We start from the raw sequence: 24517 nt of genomic DNA, 5'->3' as shown, positions 1-24517 counted from the left end.
TTCTATAACACTAGGTCCTGCAAACAGCTCCGAAACGGGTTAGTTAGGAATTATTTGTTTGATTCTCTCATATATTCAGGATTTCAGGTCATTTCGAGTTGGACTGGGTCACTCGTATTTTAACTCAAAAAATTGTTGTAAAATTACCTATTTATATCTTATAGTTAGAGTTCTTTACAATCGATTCTTTATTTTAATGAAAATTATTCAAGGTGTTTTCTTCTCTTCCTTGTTTTACTACATTTACTACTACTATGTTAATTAATACTCCGTACCAAATTACCTTTGCTAGAGAAAGATCATCGGAATTAGGAAATTAAATATATGGAAAATTATGTTTTCACTGCACTACCTAAAACGTTACAAATTAAATTACTAGTAATATACTGTCCGTACATCTTACAAATTTTTCATGCCAATTATGCAAGTGAATGAATGCTGCAGAATCCTATAAATGATATCAAGATGAAACTATACTCAGCCATCCTCCTACATTTAAAGTTTTAATGACCTAATGGTACTGATTGGGACCTACCTGTAAACGTTTATCACAAATCGCATGTTTAAATCCTTGTCCCCGGTTTTGTATTAGCTTTGTGGCTCAATAATACAAGGAAAAAATTAACATCCTCTTAATGATTACATGCTCCGATGGCAACTGAACGACGATGCCAACAAAGGAAACAAGAGATCACACCAAATGAAGCCATTTTTTCATGAATACGGAAATGAAAAAGAAGAGGCAATATTGCTGCTGGTCCCAAGATTCCTGGAGGATCATTCTTGGCCGTTCAGTTCTTACTTAGGCATCAACAACCAAGCTCCAAATTAGCAAGGAAAGTTGCCCCATAACTGCTGTTCATGCTCCACTAAACAGTGTAATTCTGATAACGATATGTAATAACTTCCTACAATACAAGGATAACCATGTGTTCAAATCGAAAGCTAATCAAAGGTAACAATAATGTAATCAATACATTAATTTTATAGGAAAACAGTGTGGAGTGGAGACTTTTTACCGGAAGCAACAAGGTATGCTATATGCACGAAACAGCATCAAGCCCACACACAGCCCCACAAAACATCAGATCGAGCAGTAGACAAATTTCGGAATATACTAAGCAGAGAAAAAGATATTTCAGGGTTAGAATTGAATGGATGGATGGATTAATTAACTCGTTTATGATGATTTAGGCGAACATGTAAATTGTTCGCCAGTTTTGAGTCTGTACTATAGGCTAATAGCAATGCTTCATTCCTTTCTCCACGACATATCTCTCATCTTTTTATCTGAACCCAAAGCGTCCATGGGATGATACCATGCAAATAATCTCATTTTCTTGTAAGCTATAAATTGTCATCAATCACTCTAAGATTAGGTGGCATTCAAGACATTTCTTCAACAGGTGTGGGGACGAGTTATCATCAAGGCCCAAGGAATCCTGTAAGAGACGAGTTACAAATGAGCGTTCAGGGCAGATGGACAAAACCAACAGACATTCCAACATCATTGTTGAGTTTATGGATTCGAGTACCTAAGAGGGGAGGGTGAATTAGGTCTTAGTTAAAAATTTTAACTTCAACTTTATTGATTTAAAGTGAGTTATGAGAACAAAAGAGATTAGAGATACTTGAATAATATTGAAAGACTAAACGAATATCAAGATGAATGTTTATGAAGTATGAAAGAATAACTCGTTTGATTACATTGTAGCTATTTGTCTCGGTTTATGGAATACGGATTCGGACCAAATGTGACGATATGATGAATCTATTCTTTCTAAGGTTAAGCAAAGCAAAACAAACAAACAAAGTAAATTGCAGCGGAAATAAAGTAAAACAATTGAACACGAGATTTTTGAATTGGTTCGGCAAGAAACTCAAGTGCCTACGTCCAATCTACCTTTTTATTGCTTTCTTTTAGTGATCTACTCCGACTACTAAAAGACCCTTACAATAAAAGACACCAACCTACTCCGGTTGTAAAGCTAGTACAAGAACTACTCCGTTCTTATGACAAGCTAACTCGCAACCTACTCCGGTTGCCAAGAGTTAAAGACTACTCCGTCCTAAACTCTACTAACACACTTAGAATGTTATAGGATCAAGTTTCCACTAACATATTCTTAGCAAAGAATAGAGATGGACAACTTTTACAAGATCAACAATTCTTAAGCAAGAGAGTTTAGTATTATAAAGTAACAGTAGCCACGACTGTAACAACTTGAAACTTTTAAACGTTTTTGCAAAGACACACGATTTTTAAGCTTTAAAAACAATTTGCAAAGTTGGAAAATTATTTCAGAAAAGTCTTGCGATTTTATGAAGGAGAGGCACGTCTTATATAGAGAAGATGAGTGAAGGGGTTGCTAGGGTTTTGAAGGGTCAAAGACCACACATGTGAAGGGCATTTGCAACCACCCAAAAATTGGACCAAAGAGGACTCTTTTGCAAAGGCAAGAATAGAGAAAGAGTGTTTGAAAGATATCCTTAAAAGCTCATGCAAATTCAGAAAACAAAGGATGTAAGACAAGTCACATGATGACAAGTTAACACAAATATGGCAAAAAGCATTTCTTGTTTTCTAAAAGACCAAAGGATTGAATTTGCATAAAGAGGAAATATTTTGAAATTAATAATAATTCAAACCACTCTTTATTGAAGACCTACTCCTAATAAAATCTGAAGTTTTATCTTTGAAAAACAAGAGACACGTGAAGGTTTTTGAAAGATAAAAAGGGCTTCAAGTTTTACGAATTGTGGCAACAATCCAAGCAGCTGTTTACTAATGAAAGCAACAGTCGACTTGACTGTTTCTATTACTCTAAGATACTCTACTTTCTCGCTTGTACATTAGATGACACTAAGACTCAATACAAGGGATGATTAACAACTTCAACACTTCTTAATCCATGCTTGAATTAATCATTAATCCTGAAAAGGTAAACTAAGATAACACAAATCAAATGGGCATGTTATCATCAATATAAGGAACCCAACAATCATTACAGTCATAAAATGAATGATACAAGAGTTAAAAGCGAGAATGCGAATCTTGACTCTGAAGATTGCCACCCAAAACTAAGTTGAGTAATGTTTATTGGTCAGAAACTATATAATGTTCTAAGGTAAGAACTTAGAACCAATAAGTAAGTAGTCTCCCATGGATGTGCACCACTTGACATTAACAATGTTGCCCTATTCTATTTACTGGCTTACGTCGATGATATTATCGAACCAGAACATCACCTACACATCTCCATCTTTTTGCATGTTTCTCTCTATTAGTCCCCTATCCTGTTATTTTGAGGTTGAATTGGTCCCTACTCCTACTAGGCTACTAGTATGCTCCTCAACCGAACCACAGAAATATTCACTTGCTAAAATATGTTAGGCTGCAACCCAGTCAACAATTTATCGATAGTGGCGTTCCACTTTAACCTGAATACACGGCCCTAAACGTACACAAGTAATAACAGCAACTCAATATTATTCTAATAGAAAAAGATACGAGTATTAGCCAACTAAACTAGGAAACATTATGGAGTTGATTAAGGATCGTGATTAATACTCAGTATTTGATTTAGAACAATTACGCTCATGGTAATTACTCGATTTTAGAACAATAATGTACTGAATAAAATTATGCGAGGAGCACAAAATAATTAGGTTTTGTTATTGTTCCGGGTGTAATTCCAGAGCAAGTATAGTTACCACCCGTGGCTTGTTGAATGATGTCTTGAGTTGGATTCTTCTTTGGTCTTAATCGTTCCTCTCGGCCTCTCCTGCAACAATGAACGAACTGAGGGCTTGGCTTTGTGCCAAGCGTACTCACTCCGACGCTCAAGTCAGTAAACTTAAAGGATAAGTTGTTACTTGGCTGAATGTATATTGTAGAGAGATAAGGAAGATATTACCAGATGAATAGTGTATTTAGGTTTAGTTGTGTATTTGTTGGATCCTTTCCTCAATGAAGTTTGAGGAGTATTTATAGGCTTTCACCTTTTGTCACGTGGTGCCAAGTGGCCAAGTGGCTAGCGGTGGAAAGACGATCTACCCCTCGGCCGAGGTTTCTATGGCGGTCGGCGGGCCTGTTGACTCACCGCCGAGGGGTCTTGGATATGAGTACGCGGGTATGTGTCCCATTTGGCGGGTTGTCATCCGAGACCCGGTGACCGGCCGATGGGCCGCATCGGCTAGGCTATCTAAGTCGTTGACTTGTTTGTGGATATCTTTGACCTTGCTCAATATGTTGACTTGGTCGTGGTGCGAATATGCCCCATCAATTTGCCCCAGCGTAGTCTATGCCGTGGTATGGGCTCCGATGTACGTTTGAGCGTATATTCTGCGTAAGTAATTTGCGGAAAATTTCTGCATCGGCTTCTTCTGCGGCGGCTTCTTTTACCTCGGCCTGGTCTTTCTTAGGCCGTACCATATCCCCCCTCCACATGGATGTGTAAAGGGCATCCGATGTGGAAAAGAAAGTGACGCTGGCCGAGACCAGGATTGAGTGTGCCGATTGTTTTTGATTGCCCCCGGTCGGCGCTACTTAGCTTGGTTGACCATGTGGCCGGCGGAGAACAGATGCTTGGGAATTTGTTGAGGAAGGTGAATAGGCAAGGAGATATGAATAGGCGTGTTGAAGACGCTTGGTTACTGTTGCATTGATTGACGTCTAACTGTTGCGACGATTGACATTCCGTAATTGCATGCCCGACACGTGTCTGCATGCTGATTGGTTGACGCCTCATGGGTTGTTCGCTTATTGGTCCTTCTTTATGGGCTTTTCCCTATAAATAGGGCAGTTATCCCGTGAAATTGGCCACCAATTTCATTCTCCAAAATTTTCTCTAAACTTTCAAGGGTTTCATTGTCTTCTAATTTTCGAGTTGTTACTCACGTGGTGTTTTTCTTCAAGGTAAACAAACTTTCCAATTTCTTAACTCTGTAAATTATTATTGTAAACATGTCTTCTGCTGATGCCGGGCCTAGCAAACCGACGCGGGGGGGTTCCCCGTCGCGCCTTGATGAGGAGGAGAAGTTGGACGCCCTCCGATAAGGCACAGGGGCCCTAGGTCTCCTTCTCCTGAAGTCGATCCTCGAATTTTGGAGGAATGGGAGGATGACTCTGATGTCGATGATGACGCAGACGATTTTGGTGATGATGCTGAAGAGGCTCGTCCCAAAGAGGTGAGGCGGTACGTTATGGATCACGGTGACGTCTGCAAGATACGCGTTGACCGAGCTTGGACACATAAGTTTGCCAGTTGTTCTGGTGAGAAATTTTTCGAGGGTCACTTCTTCTTTGGCAGGGGATACAAGATTGTTATCCCTGAGGAGGGCCAGGCCGTCTGTTGCCCTCCGCCGGGCCATACCGGCGTATACATGCGACATTTGGAGTACGGGCTCCGGTTTCCGCTGAATGAGTACGTCATGGCCATCATTAAAGCTATGAACGTCGCTGTGGCCCAACTGCATCCGTTGGCCATGAGGACGATAGTCGGCTTTGTGTGGCTTTGTCTCTTCAAGGGGGAGGCCCCGACGGTAAATTTATTCCGCCGGCTTCATTATCTCCGGTAATCAATCTCTGGCCGCGTCGGTTGGTACAATGTGCACACGGAGAAAGGTTATGTCTCTGTTGACAAACTTACTTCTTGCAAAGACTGGAGAAATCGGTGGGTGTATGTTAAGGTGCCGGATGACTATCCGCTGCCCCTCTCCTTTCAGCACCAAGTGAATTTGCGGTGTGAGACTAAGGCGGAGCATGACAGATGGGTCAGCCGGAAGAAGCTTAAAATGGATGCCAGCAAGGTCCTTCTTAAGGAGGACGAGAAGGCGCGATGAGGCTTTTGAGTTGGACAAGAGTGGGCTGCCGAAAAGATGGATCCCCCCAACGCAGATCATTCTTCAGGATGAGCCGCTTTGCCATGTCGGCCTCATACCGGCCCTAGCGCAGGGTGAGTGGGGTCGGTGTGAGGCCCATCACCGTTCTCATTGTGTCTCGAACTTTGATTTATTTCTTCTACTTAACTCTTGCTTTGTCTCTTTCGCAGGCCACTTTGGACCGGACCTGTCTGAGGATATCCTCCGGAGAATGGGGCTGCACAAAGATAAAACTGTTGCCAACTTGCATCCCAAGGCTCTAGCCCATGACCGCAGGACGTCGCCGAATGATCTTATGGATCAGCAGCTGAAAAGCTTGAATGTGGTGGAGGCCCAGGCGAGGGTTGTAAGTAACATGCCGCGCCGCACGCGAAAAACAAAGCCTTCGGCGGTGATGGCGTCGACATCGGCTCCGCCTTCCATCCCCCCTGTTCAGAAGGAGACGGTGGAGATCGTTTATATCTCCAATGGGGATGACTCCGATGAAGAGGAGGGGTCGCCCCTTGTCCGTAAAAAAAAGAAAGGACGGCCTTTCTGCTGCCGTTGCCGCCACGACGAGGAAATGCGCCCTTCGGCCAAGAAGGCCAAGCACGGTATTGATCTATCCTGTGGCTCAGACTTAGCCGGTTCCTTAAGCGCTGCCGGTGACAGGCTCTCCGGCATGTCTGTGTATGTTGATACTGATGCTTACTTTAAATTTTGTAGATCAGCCGCAGTCGTCCGCCGCTCTTGTTGGGCAGCAAGCGGAGGGGAATTCTGTGCGGGCTGGTGATCAAGACGTCACCGTGAACTCTTCATCCCAGAAGGCTTCCCTCTCCCAGCTACAGGCTGGTGATCAAAATGTCACCACTGTCTCTTCATCCCAGAAGGCTTCCCTCTCCCGCCTACAGCCGGTGATCAAAATGTCACCACTTTGTTCCCTCATCCCGAAAGGTTTCCGTCTCCCGACTTATAGAGGAAGGCACGGAGCGATCAAGGAGGCTGGCGAGGTGGAACGATCTTCCGGTGCTCGTATCACGGAGCGGGAGAAAGTCGTGGCTCAATCCGCTTTTGAGCTTAATGCCACTAAGAAGGTGGCCGCGAAGGCGAAGCCGGATCTTCTCAATGAGCGAGAGGCTTAGGGAGATCTTTGAGAAGGCGCTCTTGGTGAAAAGAAAACTCGAGGCGGGACGCTGAAAAGGAGGTCCTTCTTTGAGAGCCAAGGCCGAGGCCGCGGCGCACGAAGTGCGAAGGCTGCGAAGGCTTTGGAGAAGTGTAAACTTGTTCGGAGGCACGCCGACCTCTACCTCCAGCGAGAGGAACGAATCCGGGGACCTATTTAAGGCCCGGGCGGAGGTGATTCGGAGCAAAGAGGCCGTCACCAGGCAAAAGGAGAAGGACATTGAGATGCTCCAAACCGTCATGCTCCCTAACATGTGTCTTTGAATTGGGATTTGGCCGAAGGAGCTGCTAGGGAAGTGATTGGGGAGCTCTTCCCTCTTGATGGTTCCTTTCCGTGGGGCAGATATGACGAGCTGCTTGATGACAAGCTTGAAGCCAAGGAGAAAGCCGTGGCGGAGAAGGCCAAGGAGGCGGTGAGGGCGAAGATAGAGAAGGAGGCGGCCGCGGAGAAGGCAGCTCTTGCTGAGAAGGCTAAAGCGGCTAAGGAGGAAGCCGATCGGGCAAGGACAGCTGAGGCTGCCGAGGCTAAGGCTGAGGCCGCTGAAGCTGAGGCTGCTAAGGGAACTGCTGGGTTGCCCATCGAAGAAGGTGCCGCTGCCGCTGCTGATGGCGAGCAACAACGGACATAGGGAGATGGTATCTGTAGCCTTTTGTCTTTTGGCTTATCCTTGTAATTTCTTGTAATTCGTTGAACATTTTTAATAAGAGTTCGTTTCTTCTGCCTCCGGCCTGGCCGAGGTTTTTACCTCATTTCTTTTTCTTGCGCTAGTATTTGAGCGTCTCAATTGTACTTTAGCGTCTATGTCTTCGTCTGGGTTGTCTCATTACGTTATTAATTGAGTGTCTCTTTTGTTTCCGCCTCGGCTTGGCCGAGGCGGTCTAGAGTGCGTATCTCAATCGTGTTAACGCTTCTGAGGCATTTTGAACGCTTTGCGAGTATCACCTGCGCTGGTCGTTACCATCGAGGTGTCTGCTTCCTGGTGGTGATTGCCGCTCTTGTCGGTGTGTGACAGTGTGAGCCAGCATCTGCTTCTTGTTATTGACTGCCGTGGCGTCCACCACTTGGAGTGACTACGACGGCGTCAAACCTCTTGGGGTGACTGTCGTGGCGTCTACTACTTGGAGTGACTGCGACGGCGCCTATTTCTTCATGGAGACTGCCGTGGCGTCTACCACTTGGAGTGACTGCGACGGCGTCAAACCTCTTGGGTATCGCCGTGGCGTCTACTACTTGGGGTGACTGCGACGGCGCCTATTTCTTCATGGAGACTGCCGTGGCGTCTACCACTTGGAGTGACTGCGACGGCGTCAAACCTCTTGGGGTGACTGTCGTGGCGTCTACTACTTGGGGTGACTGCGACGGCGCCTATTTCTTCATGTAGACTGCCGTGGCGTCTACCACTTGGAGTGACTGCGACGGCGTCAAACCTCTTGGGGTGATCGCTGTGGCGTCTACTACTTGGGTGATCTGCGACGGCGCCTATTTCTTCATGGAGACTGCCGTGGCGTCTACCACTTGGAGTGTCTGCGACGGCGTCAAACCTCTTGGGGTGACTGCCGTGGCGTCTACTACTTGGGGTGATGCGACGGCGCGCTATTTCTTCATGGAGACCGCTAGCTCTTGTCGGTATGACGGTGTGAGCCGACATCGCTTCGATAAAGACTACCGCTCTTGTCGGTATGACGATGTGGTGGCGTCTGCTTTTTCCTAGTGACTAGGGGAAAATGAACATTTTGATGGAAGACTTGGACGATTTTTCATTAGGTAAAAACATGCGCCGGGGTGCCCACAACTGTTTTGGACACCTCCGCCGCTACATAGAGTATTCCCGAGATTACCGGCGTCTAATGGCCTATCAAAGGCACACCGTCCTAGTCGGCCGCTAGTTACATCCATGAGGTCGTCCTCTGTTGTAAGGATAGGCTTTTCCCTTTTTCCGATTTCTTTGCCACTTTGAGGGATTGCATGTTGCATCCTCGGCGGCTATCCGGACGTTGACCACCTCGTCATTCTCGTCTTTGGAGACGAGCTTATGCGCTTCCCCCCGGTCCGAGACATACATCAGTGTTAGGGCCCGGATGGACATCACTGCGTCAGCCTCACTCAGGGTGACTCGGCCTATGAGAACGTTATAGGCGGACGAGCCGTCAATGACCACGAACTCAGCTAGGACATTTTTAGCCGCATTCTTTTCGCCGAATGTCACCGGAGTCGATTGATCCTAGTGGTACCAGGCCGGCCCCGGAGAAGTCGTATAGTGGGTTGGTGCGGGGCTCAAGTCCTTGACTTTCGGTAGAGGCCGAGGAAGCACTCCCAACATGATGTTCGTGTATGCGCTGTGTCAATCAGGCACCTCTTGACTAGGTGGTTGGATATGTCCAAATTGACTACAAGTGGGTCCCTGTGAGGAGCGATGACTCCTTCGTAGTCCTTCCTTATAATGGTTATATCGGGGATGTTGGAAGCAGGGATCGCTGTGTTGGGCACAAAGTTGATGGCCTGATATAGCTCGTTCAGGTGCCGTTTGTGCCCATGAGCGGACCCTCCGTTCTCGTTGCCCCCGATGACAACATGGATCACTCCTATCCGTTCGAAGACGGATTTCTTACCTGAACTGTCGGCGTCAGTCTTTTGGCCTTTGGCAACGTACTTGCCGAGGCTCCCCTTCCGGATCAGCTCTTCAATGGCATTCTTCGAGATGCGGCGATCGTTGGTTAGATGGCGGTGTGGCCGTGGTACTCACGATCTTGGCTCGTGTCACCGTCACTTTTTGGCTTGGGGGGTCTCTCCCACTTCTGGCCCTCGTTTTTGCTCAGGGCGAAGACCTCGGCGGCTGATACGACGAGAGGGGTTTTATCACTATACCGCCTCTGGTGGTACGTTCCCGAACTCCACCCGGCGCCTGTCGAGTCTTGTTTCCTGGCAGACTTGTCCGACCGTGACCTATTATTCTCACGGCGTCTTTCATCGGACCGTGACCCGTTGTTGTCACGGCGTCTTTCATCCGGGTTGTCCTCCCGGTGGCTCTTCTTTTTCGGAGGGCTCGGCCTCGCCGGGGGCCGACCCATGTCTTGTGATAGTCTTCTACCTTGATGGCCTGGTCGGCCATCCTCCTGGCGGCATCCAAGCTTAGGCCTCCGCACTTGATGAGCTCATTTTTAAGTCTCCCCTTGGGAGGCCCTTCATCGCCGTGAAGGCCGCCAATTCGGGATTAATTTCTCGAATCTGCTGGACCTTTCCATCGAACCTCTTCACATAGCTTCGTAGAGACTCGCCCCCTTCCCGTTTGATAGTTAGGAGGTCCGATGTCTCCACGGCCCTTCTCTTGTTGCAAGAGTCTTTGGGCTAGAAAGGCGTCTCTTAGGTCGGCGTAGTAGTATACCGAGCCGTCGGGAAGCCCTTTGTACCAACTTTGAGCCATCCCATGCAAAGTTGTTGGGAAGACTCGGCACCAGACCTCATCGGGCTGCTCCCATACCGACATGTAAGACTCGAAAGCCTCAGCGTGGTCGGCTGGATCACTATCTCCTTTGTATGATAGGGGTGGCAACTTGAGCTTAGTTGGCACCTGGACTTCTAGGACGTAGGCGTTGAGGGGCTGTCTGACCACGTGTCGAACGACACGCGGCGATCGGCTCCTCGCATTCCTAATCCGGCTCCTCTCCTCGTAGCGGGAAGGACTTCTTCTTCGACTCGGACTTCTTCTCCAACTATCTTTGAGTCGGACTCCTCCGGTTCCTTTGGGGTAAGCCTCGTTCGTGTTGCGGGGACGCTGTCCTCCCATGAGTGCGGGAAGGACTTAGGTCTACCACGCCCACTTTGGGCTCCCCGCGACTTGGCCGGGTCGGCTTCTCCCAGTGCTCCGTTCAAATTTCTCGGAGTCACGTTTTGGGCTCTGGTCTCCTGGGCGGTTTCCGCCGCTCTTGTCGGCGTGACAGTGTGAGCAGGCGTATTACTAATTAGGTCCAGGACCATTTTCAGTTTTGCTATGTCAACCACATGTCCCATGATGGTGACACAGTTGGTTGGCGGGCGCGGCGTGTCCGGCATTATTGGCATCCCGAACTCCGGTTGGATTACTCCGCCGGTGGAGGGCTGCACGACTCCAGAATTGTTGAAAGTATCATCGTGGTAGAATGCGGTTTCGTCGGTCACGACTGCGTCTTGTTGTTTTGACATCTTCTTAGCTTTTTGGGTGGGTTTTTGTTGTTTTTTTTTTTTTTTTTTTTTTTTTTTTTTTTTTTTTTGGAATGAATGTGACTAGCTTCTAGTATCTTTCCCCACAGACGGCGCCAATTGTTCTGGGTGTAATTCCAGAGCAAGTATAATTACCACCCGTGGCTTGTTGAATGATGTCTTGAGTTGGATTCTCCTTTGGTCTTAATCGTTCCTCTCGGCCTCTCCTGCAACAATGAACGAACTGAGGGCTTGGCTTTGTGCCAAGCGTACTCACTCCGACGCTCAAGTCAGTAAACTTAAAGGATAAGTTGTTACTTGGCTGAATGTATATTGTAGAGAGATAAGGAAGATATTACCAGATGAATAGTGTATTTAGGTTTAGTTGTGTATTTGTTGGATCCTTTCCTCAATGAAGTTTGAGGAGTATTTATAGGCTTTCACCTTTTGTCACGTAGTGGCCAAGTGGCCAAGTGGCTAGCAGGTGGAAAGACTGATCTACCCCTCGGCCGAGGTTTCTATGGCAGGCCGGCGGGCCCTGTTGACTCACCGCCGAGGGGTCTTGGATATGAGTACGCGGGTATGTGTCCCGGCTGGCAGGTTGTCATGCCGAGACCCAGGCTGACCGGCCGATGGGCTGCATCGGCTAGGCTATCTAAGTCGTTGACTTGCTGTGGATATCTTTGACCTTGCTCAATATGTTGACTTGGTCAGCGGTGCAGAATATGCCCCATCAGTTATTTTACTCAGAAATGGAATCCACACGACACATCATGAAGTTGCATAAGTAATACTCCGTAAGATACAGTAACAATATATATTTCCTCTCTCCCTTCCATTTCTTATTGTATTGACGCAATGGAGTTTACTGACAACCTGAACAACAACAACAACAACAACAACATCAAAGCCTTAGTCCCAAAATGATTTGGGGTCGGCTGACATGAATCATCTTTTCGAACCGTCCATGGGTGAACGCACGCCTCAAAATGCGAATAAAAAAAGGGAAGATGAAAAACAAAAAGGAAGAACGAAAATGTAATGGAAAGTCAAGGTGAACTTAGGGGTTTTAAAATCGAATTCCGTCTTTCTTTTATAAAAACTTAAAATTTAAATCGAGAGAAAAGATTAAAACGATTTTTAAAAACCGAAACATAATTAAGGATCCGGAATGAACCAGATAAAATCTATAAGAAAGTGGTTGGTGAAAAAGTGTAATAAAGAGGAGAAAAATAAATAAATTAATTTCTTTAAATTAAATAAAAAAACACTAAGTCTGTCAAAAAACATCAAATACTAAAAATCCACATGTATCCTTTCCCTCCATTGTGCCCTCTCCGTCACCATACTCTCCTCAAGCCCCAGAACTCTCATATCGTGCTTTATCACTCTCAACCATGTCTGTCTCGGTCTTCCTCTGCCTCTAGGGACCTTTTCTGTTCTCCAAGTCTCCAGCCTCCTAACTGGTGCGTCCATAGGTCTCCTTCTCACATGGCCAAACCATCTTAGTCGGTTTTCCATCATCTTGTCCTCTATTGGCGCCACTTTTACCTTTTCCCTAATCACCTCATTCCTTAACCGATCTTTCCTTGTATGTCCGCACATCCACCTCAACATGCGCATCTCCGCCACGCTCATCTTTTGAATATGACAATGCTTCACGACCCAACACTCGGAGCCGTAAAGTAGGGCAGGCCTAATTGCCGTGCGATAAAATTTTCCCTTTAATCTTTGGGGCATATCTTTATCGCATAGAAACCCTGAAGCACTCTTCCATTTCAACCATCCCGCTTTAATTATGTGAGCCACATCTCCGTCTAACTCCCCATTTTTTTGAATAATAGATCCTAGATATCTGAAGAAATCAGAACCCTCAACAACATTCCCATCGAAAATAATACCCCCTGCCTCTGTCGATCTCAACCCCGCCACCTTAGTGAACTGAAACCTCAAATACTCAGTCTTACTCCTGCTGAGCCTGAACCCACGAGTCTCTAAAGTCTGCCTCCACAATTCCAACTTTCTCTCCACCCCCTCTTTTGTCTCATCAATCAGCACAATATCATCAGCAAACATCATACACCAAGGGATGTCGTCCTGAATATCCCTTGTCAACTCATCCATAACTATAGCAAAGAGAAAAGGACTAAGAGCGGAACCTTGATGCACCCCGATGGTAATAGGAAATTCTTCCGTTCTCCCAACATTAGTGTGAACACTTGCACTAGCCCCCTCATACATGTCCTTTATGAGGTCAATATATTTTCGCGACACACCATTTCTCGCCAAAGCCCACCAAAGTACTTCTCTTGGTACTCTATCATATGCCTTTTCCAAGTCAATAAAAACCATATGTAAGTCCTTCTTCTTGTCCCGATGGTATTCCATCAACTGTCTCATGATAAAAATCGCATCCATAGTCGATCTCCCGGGCATAAATCCAAATTAGTTTTCCGAGATGTCTACACATCTCCTAAGCCTCTGCTCGATTACCCGCTCCCATAACTTCATCGTATGACTCATAAATTTAATTCCCCGATAATTGGAACACTCTTGAACATCACCTTTATTCTTGTACAAAGGGACAAGAGTGCTTCTCCTCCAAGCCGATGGCATCTTGTTGCTCCTCCAAATCTTGTTGAAGAGCATGGTTACCCATTCGATCCCTTTCTCCCCGAAGCACCTCCACACTTCTATGGGTATACCATCCGGTCCCTCTGCTTTCTTTGACCCCATCTTCCTTAACGCCTTTCTAACTTCACTCTTTTGTATTCTACGCACAAATTCCCGATTAACCATGCTTGGTGTTACCTCTACATCCCCAAAACCTTGTTCCTGATGTCCATTGAATAAATTATCAAAGTAAGAACTCCATCTAGCCTTTATTTCGTTATCCTGAACCAGAACCTTGTCGTCCATATCTTTCACACACCAAACTCTCCCAATATCTCTCGTCTTTCGGTCTCTTATGCGAGCAAGTTTATAGATATCCTTCTCTCCTTCTCTCGTGCCAAACCTGGTATACACTTCTTGGTTAACTTTTGCCCTCGCATCCCGTACGGCCTTTTTAACGGCTCGTCTAGCCTCCTTGTACTTTTCAAAGTTCTCATCACTCATGCATTTCCCCAGAACCTTATAGCATTCACGTTTAGTCTTTATCGCTTGTCTCACCACGTCGTTCCACCAAGATGTGTCCTTACTTGATGGTCTATTCCCTTTAGATTCCCCTAACACCTCCCTCGCCAAATCCTTTACAACATGCTCCAATTTATCCCACGTTGCATCAATATCTTTCTCCTCGCAATCCGACCAAATATCGCTACTTCCAACCTTATCCAAAAACGCTTGTTGGTTTCCCCCTTATAGCTTCCACCACTTGATTCGTGCCTCACCGATTATCTTTCTCTTCCTCAAGTCTCTCTTACCCCGAAAATCAAGAACCACTAGTCTATGTTGTGTTGCGGCACTTTCCTCCACACATTCCTTACCAAAAGGAAGTCAATTTGACTAGCATTACCTCCATTTCTATAAGTCACCAAATGAGAATGTCTTTTATCGAACCAAGTGTTCATTATACCCAAGTCATATGCCAAAGCAAAATCCAATATGTCACTTCCTGCTTCATTTCTCTCCCCGAACCCAAAACCCCCATGAATGTTCTCAAAGCCAACTCGACTAGTACCCACATGCCCATTGAGGTCACCACCAATGATCAATTTCTCTCCAATAAGGACTCGTTCTACAACATCTTCCAAATCTTCCCAGAAGGCTCGTCGAAAAGAAGCATCCAAACCTACTTGAGGTGCGTAAGCAGTGCGTAAGCACTTATAACCGTCACCACCTCATCCCCGACTACAAGCTTAATGCTCATAATCCTATCACTCTTTCTCGATACTTCTACCACATCATCAATGTAATCTTTATCAATGACAATACCCACTCCATTACGACTTTTGTCTTTACCCGTGTACCAAAGCTTATAACCCCAAGGCGCTATCACCCTTGCTTTATCTCCGACCCACTTTGTCTCTTGTAGACACATTATATGCACTCTCCTCCTTTTCATAACCTCCCCTACCTCAGCTAATCTCCCTGTCAAAGAGCCAACCTTCCAAGTACCAAAACGTAACCTACTACCCTTCCTAAAGTCATGTCCTGATTTCTTTACCCGCTTTTGACCATGCTTCCTAGATCCAAACCTATTTGACACCACGCCCATACTTCGAGGTGGCGCGCCGCTTTTGGGCGACGACCTAACAACCCTTGCATATTTTTCACTACACCCGGGTCTAGAAGATGTAGCGCACCCTTGCCTATTTGACACCACCCCCAGTTGTAAAGATGGCGCGTCGCTTCCGGGCGACGACCTAGCAACCCTCACATACTTATCACTACACCCGGGTCTAAGAAGTGCAGCGCGTCGCTTCTGAGGAGACGCCCCAACGATGTTCAAATTCAGATTCATGTCCATAAAATGTGACTAAGTTTTTATGCTGGCTGCCACAGACCTACCGCAACCCTCCTCCTTTATCCAGGCTTGGGACCGGCAGCGAATGCCCGAAAATACTCACAGGCGGAGTTACTGACAACCTGAACCTGAGGCAAATTTTCTTCCTTGTACTCTATCGTAAAATTAGCAATCAAATCAAGCAAGAATAGACTAAATAAACTCCAACCCAAGATTTCTAACTACGGCAAAACATTAAGCCTATATAGAAATCCATGAAGCATGAAAGATATACCTCATCCCTATCATGAGGGTCACAGAGAACATCACCATTGGCGAGCAGAGGTAGAATATTTTGATCCAGGAATCACTCCAGGGCACCAACAATGCCTAGTTTGAATAGTGTTTCTCAGCTTTTTGTATGTCCAAAAAAGCATTTCCAAGTTCAACCAACTTGCGCTTGAAGTCCAGAGACTCCAACAATTTTCACCTTTCAAGAACTACCTCTTTTATGAACTGAAGTTCCCCCACTAGTCCCCTTCACAATATTAGATCCGATGATCTATTCACAATGTTAGAAACATTCACTTGGAGTTACTTTTTACCGCGATAAAAGATACACTTTGTTTTTTGACCCTTTAAGATCTTGTGCTGACTTTGCAGAAGCTTCTTTCACGTAAACTATTTGGTGGCACGTTTAGCCATCCACTATTGCGTCAAATTATCATTCAAGAGGTTACCATCTTTGCTCCCTGACTCAAATTTTATACTGTCCACGATTAGGAATAATACGGGAAGCACCAGACTTTCTTGGGTCCTTAGTCCGTACACAACTGTATCCTTGACAATAGCAGAATACTCTGCAGCTTCAAATCAGTTTGTATAATTGACAACCCTTATGCAAATAATCCAAGCCAAGTAGGATACAATAGCATATCTCCTTCACTTAGGATCAGTATTTTGATAATGTCAAAACATTGTCATCCAAATACTCCAAGACCGCGCAAACATGCTACCCATTCGGACGAGAATGTGGAAAGCTTCACAAATCACAGCACACTTCTGATTCTCATGGTCTCCATGCATTTGTTTTATTATTGCTATCTCATCCATTGCAGCCTATACATAATGTTGCACACTCGAATGCACTTCCAACGCCAAATACCGCTGAATTATTTAGATTAAACAAATGAAACAGAACAGATTAACCGATTGATCGACCAACGAACATAAACGTCATAAGTAGAATCATAAGAATGACATACCAGAGATCTAAAGAAGGAATGAGCACGGAAATAGATTTAGAAAGTCTTACAATTGAAAAAGAAAAGCAGGATATGGATGGATGTGAAAAGGGGAAAAAAACAGAAAGATGAGATGACTCTAGCTGAGAGAAACACAAATTAGAACAAATGAGATAGACCAACAACAAAAGAATGAAAGTTCAAAGCATTACCTTTACCTTGTGATCCCCAAATTTATTCATTATTACCACTCACTAATGCATTTTACATATCGAAAATTAATCAACAAAAGCCGAAACAGTAGAGTAAACCACTAAGCCCATTTGCTCATTAAAACTGGCACAGTAAATCCCAAGTGCAGAAGTAAGCTCCACTTCTTAGAAAAAACAATGCAAGCTTCAAATCCTCAATAAGCTAAAGAATGCAACGTTCAACAAGCAAAAACGACTGAAGAAAAACTATCAATAAAAAAATTAGAACTTGGTTGAAAACGTCACAGTCAACGCCTCCAGTTCTCCCTCTCATCTCTTGTTCCCCTACTAGCCACCATTTTTTTTCTACTCTTCCTGGTCAGCTACTTTCTACTTTCTAGGTTACAGCATTGCACCAGTACATATCGTTATTGAATTGCACAGTTGCCTCTGGGTAGATTAGTCATGCACTTTGGCACGAAACAAAAAGAAAAGAGCCAGAAAATCTGTTTTCAATATATTAAAGTAAACATTTCAAGATATACAGCCTGAGCACTTAGCGCCTCTATCTCTCTCATTTTCTCATTAATAAGTGCAAAAGCAGCGCCATCATCTAATCTCCTCATGGCCAAAGTAATCACCACCAAACTTAACCAAATAACGCAAACGTATCAACTAGTACGACAGTATTCTTACCAATTTCGTAACATCCCCAATATGAATACTTGCGAATATCGCAATAGGCCCTTGATAGACTATTCAATACACTGGGAGTATTTAAAATAAACATAAAATGTGAATTCTTAATGTTAATACGCTTGATATTGATTAAGGAATTAAATGAGAGATTACACTCAGGAAAACATCTTTACAAGGAAAATCATGATAAACTAACTGATTATGAGCCAATTTATTTTGATATAAAAAAGTTATCTTAAATAAAAATGAAATACTTAGTATCTTCATACAACAATAACAACATTACCCCAATTAAAGTATTACTATATCTAAATGAATTTTTTATTACTTTGTTTGTGTATTAAACATTCCAAGTATGACTTTTAGTCACAATTAAAGTATTAAACCTCAAAGTTCCCTATTTTTCACCGGTTACAACACTCCTAATTTGCTAATTATGGCGAATTAACACAAATTTGAGTGAATTCATGAATTTGGGCATCTGAATTTGCAAATAAAGGCAAATCAATTCCTGAATCATAGGGTAGTGAGTTACTAACTACCATGATAACCATGATGAAAGTTTGAAACCAACACTACGGGACTGAATATGGTAACCAAGATGAGACACTATTACACTAACACTACTGAGTGAATCTGGTAACCATGACTAGACACACGAAAATGTATTGAAATAACTTTCAACCATAAACTTGGGCGCTTCTGAAAAATGAAGCAATTAACTTTGTATCTCGATCATACAAGTTAAGCACCTACATTGCTCTCCTAATTTCCTGCTTAGTTATTATGAGTATTATCTAATTCGTAACTTACAGATTCAGCAATTCGTCAAGCACTGCGTGACTAATCATCTGATTAGCCTTATTACAAACATTTTCCCTCCTCTTATTGATCATAGCTACAAACCCAATTATTAAATGAATTCGTCTTTTCTTTTACATTGTTGCCCTTTTCATAATATTTCAAACTTTGCTCCTTCGTCCTATCTCCCTCACTTTCACTCAAAATCGTTTTCGTCTCCGTATTTTTTCCATCATATTTCCAACTTTGCCCCTTCCTCCTTTCTCTCTAAATCGTGTTTACCATGAAAGAAAAGCCGACGACGCTTAACACACTTATTCACACTCATGCAACACGACACTGCACTCACAGCATTACATCAAAATTCAACAACAAATTAATGAAACAAAATAATACTCACAATACAATAAACTATAAAAATTAGGTCAAAGTAATCCTACAACTATGATTAACATCAAAGAAACAATTACAATTGACGAAATAAGAAACTACAAAAACCGTGCACATAAACGTAACAAGCAGAGTATTTGACACTGAAATGAGTAGGCACCATTGTTAAAAGAAGTTAATTTTACCTGACGCTTGTTGCAAACCTGGGGTCGTCACTCCTCAGGCCTACCAGTCACCCCTCGTTTTCTCTTTTTGAGTATGTATCAAATTCTTCTGCTGTATGTTGGCAATCGGGTCACTCAGATAGGTTATGGATCCGATCAAAGCGGGACGGTTTTATCTCGAGTTTGAGTTGTGTCGGGTGAACACAGGTTTGGGTTAGCTTATTGTGGGTAGGGTCGATTTCGGTTCAGGAAAGATTACTTTAATGATTTCGATAATGAAATCAATACCAAGAATCAATGTAGACTTGAATTAAGTTAACCCAAATACAATTAGAAGGGACATTAGAAAACTAACCTTGATCCATGATTTTCAACGAACTAGGTTGTAAGTATGTACGTTATACAGTTCATAAATTTAGGTATCTAAAAATAAAATTATAAATATTCATTTTTGAATAGGTATGAGATTGCCAACAATTACCCATTATCATGTTATAATGCAATTTCAACAATCATAACACATGTACAAATCCATAATATTGAAATCGAGTAGGGAAAACCCTAACTTTTAGCAACCTTCCATAAAGCACAACGTGTAAGAATTTCAAGTCCATCAAGTCCCTTCTATAATTAACCAAGTAATTTCTATCACAATCATGTTTTACAACAATATAATACATATAATCATCTAATTACTCAAATCCCGAATTAATTTACCCAATTAGCAAAACCCTCAATTTCCCTCAATTTCTAGGGTCTAGGTAACAATAAAAAAGATTAAAATAAAAAATAAAGACTCATAATATGAAAAAGGCAAAGGAAAGATAAGGATGATGTTGAATTTTCAAATCCCTAGCTAAATCTCCTTGAAAGATGATAGGTAAGGTTTAGAGAGGGTTTGAGGGAGTTAGAGAGTGTTTTAGGGTTCGTAAAAAGAGGCAAAATACTATTCACGGATATATATATATATATATATATATATATATATATATATATATATATAGCAACACGGAACCGAAACTCGCATTTTTGGGTCTGAACCGGAGCATTCAGTCGAGTGTCACCTAGTCAAGACCAGGGTTAAACCCAGAACGCACTCGGTCCACCACACTCGGTCGAGTGTGGAGTACTCGGTGGAGTACACTTCCTTACTCGACCGAGTGTTTCCTAACTGGGGGTATTACAATTAGAGTCGAACTTAACCATTCATATAAATAAAAATAAATGTAATGTTTATTTGATAACATATTATAAATTTAAAATATAATATTATACTTGAAAAATGAAAAATTGTGGACTTGACATTTGACTTCGCATACGTTCTCTGAGTGTGCAAAAGATAAAATTAGAACAAAAGTTAAAGTCATCAAACACCAAATTCACTTCTTAAAATATTCAAAGGAGGGTTCATAATAAAGCGAATGAAATATGAATACAAACTTTAAAATGTTTTGTGTTATCCCTCTATATATTGTTTTATATTACATTTTTTTAGTTGTATTATAAAGATTTTAATGCTAGGTAGTATAATTATTAGTATTAATTTTGGTTGATCATTAAGATTAAGTAGATGAAAACGTTAAACAATCAAACAATTAAGTTTTCATATTAATAACAATAGATTTATGAGTTAGGTGAAATAATAAATTTAGTTTGTAACACCCTCATTCATCAAGGAGCTTTTAGCAAGACTTTCCTTAGCAAATGAAAGGGTCATCATCTCGGTTGCCCGAGATAGTATGCATCAAACCAACCATCGTGAAACAAGTTTATATTTTATTTAGTAATCTATTTAACAACTGTTAAGAAATGCTAATACATCTCAACCAAAATCCAAAACTGAAAACCAAAATTATATAACAAAAAATGTATCAAAACTATATCAACTATAACCAAGTCTCAAAATTTTAAACTAGGTGAAGAATTGTCCCAAGCACCTCCGACCTATCTAGCCAGCTCAACAATCAAGACCTGTCAGAATGCACTGCTCGCCATTTACCAGAAATATCTATAATACCCGGGATATTCAAGGACTCTGTTGACCGACCCTGTTGACCAAGACAGACTGTAGGGATGAATGGGTGAGGGATCAGACTTATTACATGAACCTTATAGGGTGGTTTACTCGACCTAGCAGAGGCTACTCGGCCGAGTATCACCTATACTCGACCGAGTAGAGCCTACTCGGCCGAGTACTCCAGTACTCGACCGAGTATGGTTGCTGTCGACGCGTCATATAAAATGCAAGTTCGCGAGATTCATTTCTTTTCCCATTTCCTCGACAGTTCCGCTTTCTCTAACCCTAGCCTACCTCTCTCTTTTATCACCCATTTCTACACACCCTCATAAATATAGCCTAAACCTTCATCATGGGAAGGACGGGATTCGCTTAGGAGGGATGGCGTGCGTGGTTGTCGTCTATCTCACCGTCGATGCGTGTTGTTAGGTAAGTCTCTGCCTTGTGTTCTTTTGGGTAGTTCATTGAGGATAGTTGTGTAATAGGATATGGTTATCGTTGTAGAATGCATACAGGAGTCCTGCTTGGCTGTATATAGATGTCTCTCATGATTGTGATGAGGTAGGTTTTCCTACTCAGTACCGTTAATTGATTGTGATTGTTATTGTTGCACATCTTTTGTTATCTGTTGATCATCGGTGTTCGGGCGTTGTTTGACGATGTTGGTGTGGAGGTATTGGGACGGTTGTGGTGCTGTGTGTGTGTTGTGATTGTGGTGGAGTCACTTGCGGGAGTGGCTTCACACCCTAGTTCGCCCTCCGTGGAACCTGCCACGGGAGGGGATGTGCACATTAAGGGACAGGGATTGTTAGTCGCTCACTGATGAGCTGGACTAGGTGGGATGGGCTGCGGTCACCCACTGGCGGCGAGGGTTACCTGTTGCGATGGGTAATCTGGCAGGGCTACACACTTCGGTGTGTAGTCGGTTACTGTGTGAGGTCGGGAGACTGGGTTTGAGGATGATCAGCTGGTTTCATTGTTACCTGTTTTACATTTGATTAGTCGGTACTGACCCCGTGTTGTTTTGTGGTATCTGCGGTGATCCATTCGGGGATGGTGAGCAGTTGGCTTAGCAGGTACCGTTGATTGTGGCTGCTAGGATTGGAGGGATCGAGTCATCACGCTACCAGTCTAGAAGAGCTGTGTCATGAGTTGTTGTAGTCTTTATTTTGGTATAAGTAGTTTGTATTGAGTCGTATTGTATAAGGTACATTAATATTTTATAATTGTTCTTTTATTGTCTGATTTGATCTACTTCCTCGGGAAACCGAGATGGTGACACCGCCATACACTGGAACGGTCCTTGGTAAGGCGTCCTGGTGTGCGGGGGTGTTACAATATCAAATGGATCACCGTAAATTAGAAAACAGCTTAAAGGTTAATCTCAATAGTACAAATGGTCACAATTACATAAATGCATCACACACACACACACACACACACACACACACACACACACACACACACACACACACACACACACACACACACACACACACACACACACACACACACACACACACACACACACACACACACACACACACACACACACCACATCTCCAACTCCAAACCCATACTCCTCATCTTCCACAACCCGGTGATGACATCGCAACACCGCCACCAACAGCCGGATCGCAGCTCGAAGGTACCCGCATCGCAACATGGAGTACTATGTGTTCGGATCGCAACCTGAAATACGACAGTCAGGTTTGCATCACAACATGAAGTCAATAACCCAGAACCTTAATGTGCACATCCTCTTTGAGGCGGGACCCTCAAGGAGCGATCTTGGGCGTGAGGTCGGTCTCCCGCAACCTCCTCCCTAACACCACCACTCCATAAGAACACACATATGTCACATGTATCATAATACCACAATACAATTATACCAATTATGCCAAATCTCCAAGAATCACAAGTATCATATGGCAATTCACCCAAATATCACAAAGTATCACATCTCGGCATCACATTCACATATGCAATCATCTATACTATCAAGAAACGAGTAGAGAAACCCTACCTCGAAATAAATCTCCAACAAGCACAAGCAAGCACTAGCTCATATGAAGTCACCTCTTACAATTTTTTTTTGTGTGCAAGAAATCATCATTTCATTTCATTTAGAAAAGAAATTACAATGTTTGCAAAATTCTATCTACTAGAAGTTATACAATCTAAAGCTTATGAGTTATGAGCATATGCTCTCCTCAATCCATTTAAAATCCGGATTTGTTTTCCCCCATCAACATTCGAACTGCAACCAGAAATTTAGTCCTTCTGACAATCTGATGAACATGCGGCTGCTGCCCTCGAAACACTCTCTGATTACGTTAAGTCCAAATTTGATGAACTGTGACAACCAATGCAACACCCAACCAAACCTGATGCCAATGCCTTGAACCTCCCCTTTTATAGTTCAGTTTCTCAAGAAGATGCAAGCCAAGCCTTTTAATCCTCATCCAAAGGAGCAATAGCCTCCATATTTCCTTTGAGACAGTGCAATTAAAGAATAAATTGGCAAAGTATACATCTATTAGCATATGGAATGCCCCTCTACTATAAATTATCAATAGTTGCTAGCTGTTGTTGAGCAGCCAAAGAGCAAATAACCCTATGGCAAGGTACAATGCTATAGTGTTCAAGTCCATCAGTCCAACTACCCACAGCTGGAGCATTCCTGAAATAGACATATGCTTTTTCCAGACTGAGCTTTGACCCCACAACCCAGCCCTGCAAAAACCCCTGAGCATTCTGAACTGTACCTCCAAGACTGACCAATTGATCTCTTGCTACTAGGATCCCTTTTATACTGAAGGAAAAGTGATCTTTTGCCTTAACATGCCATATATCCTCTTGCTTAAGTATATGTTTTGTTACCCATCCTGTCCATTTACTGGTACAAGAGCTAGAAAGTTGTCAGATCCATTTGCATAATAGTGAGTAGTTCCAAGAAGTCAACTCTTTAACATTAAGCCCTCCAGCTGATCTAGGAGAAGAAATTTGTTTCCAGCTTTTGAAGACTATCCTCCATCCTTTCCCCATCAGAAATACCCCATAAAACGTTCTTGCAAATCCTATCAATTTGGCTAGAAACAGTTTTAGGCAAAAGCAAACTTGAAATCCTCCTACAATTAATCAAGTAATTTCTATCACAACAATGTCCTACAACAATGTAATGGATGAAATCCTCTACTACAATCAACTAGTTGCCCAAATCTCCAATTACAAGATCCTATTACAAAATCTCACTTTCCCCTAAATTCTAGGGTTAAGAGAACTATTCAATAGATTAAAAGCATATATTATGACTTACAATAGAAAATTGACAAAGAAAGAT

The 24517-nt window shown here is 43.2% G+C and overlaps 1 long non-coding RNA gene across 1 annotated transcript; it reads right to left on the bottom strand.

Moving 5' to 3' along the window:
- Positions 1–233: 233 nt before the first annotated feature.
- LOC141647634 (uncharacterized) lies at positions 234–18882 on the bottom strand. The gene is made up of 3 exons (XR_012545783.1): positions 15964–18882; positions 1020–1442; positions 234–908 (listed from the first exon to the last, which is right to left on the bottom strand). It is a non-coding gene; the product is annotated as an uncharacterized LOC141647634 (long non-coding RNA).
- Positions 18883–24517: the final 5635 nt, after the last annotated feature.

The sequence above is a fragment of the Silene latifolia genome, chromosome 3, assembly GCF_048544455.1.
Source record: "Silene latifolia isolate original U9 population chromosome 3, ASM4854445v1, whole genome shotgun sequence".
NCBI lineage: Eukaryota > Viridiplantae > Streptophyta > Magnoliopsida > Caryophyllales > Caryophyllaceae > Silene > Silene latifolia.
Note: the sequence above shows the minus strand (reverse complement) of the source record. Positions and strands in the feature narration are given on the sequence as shown.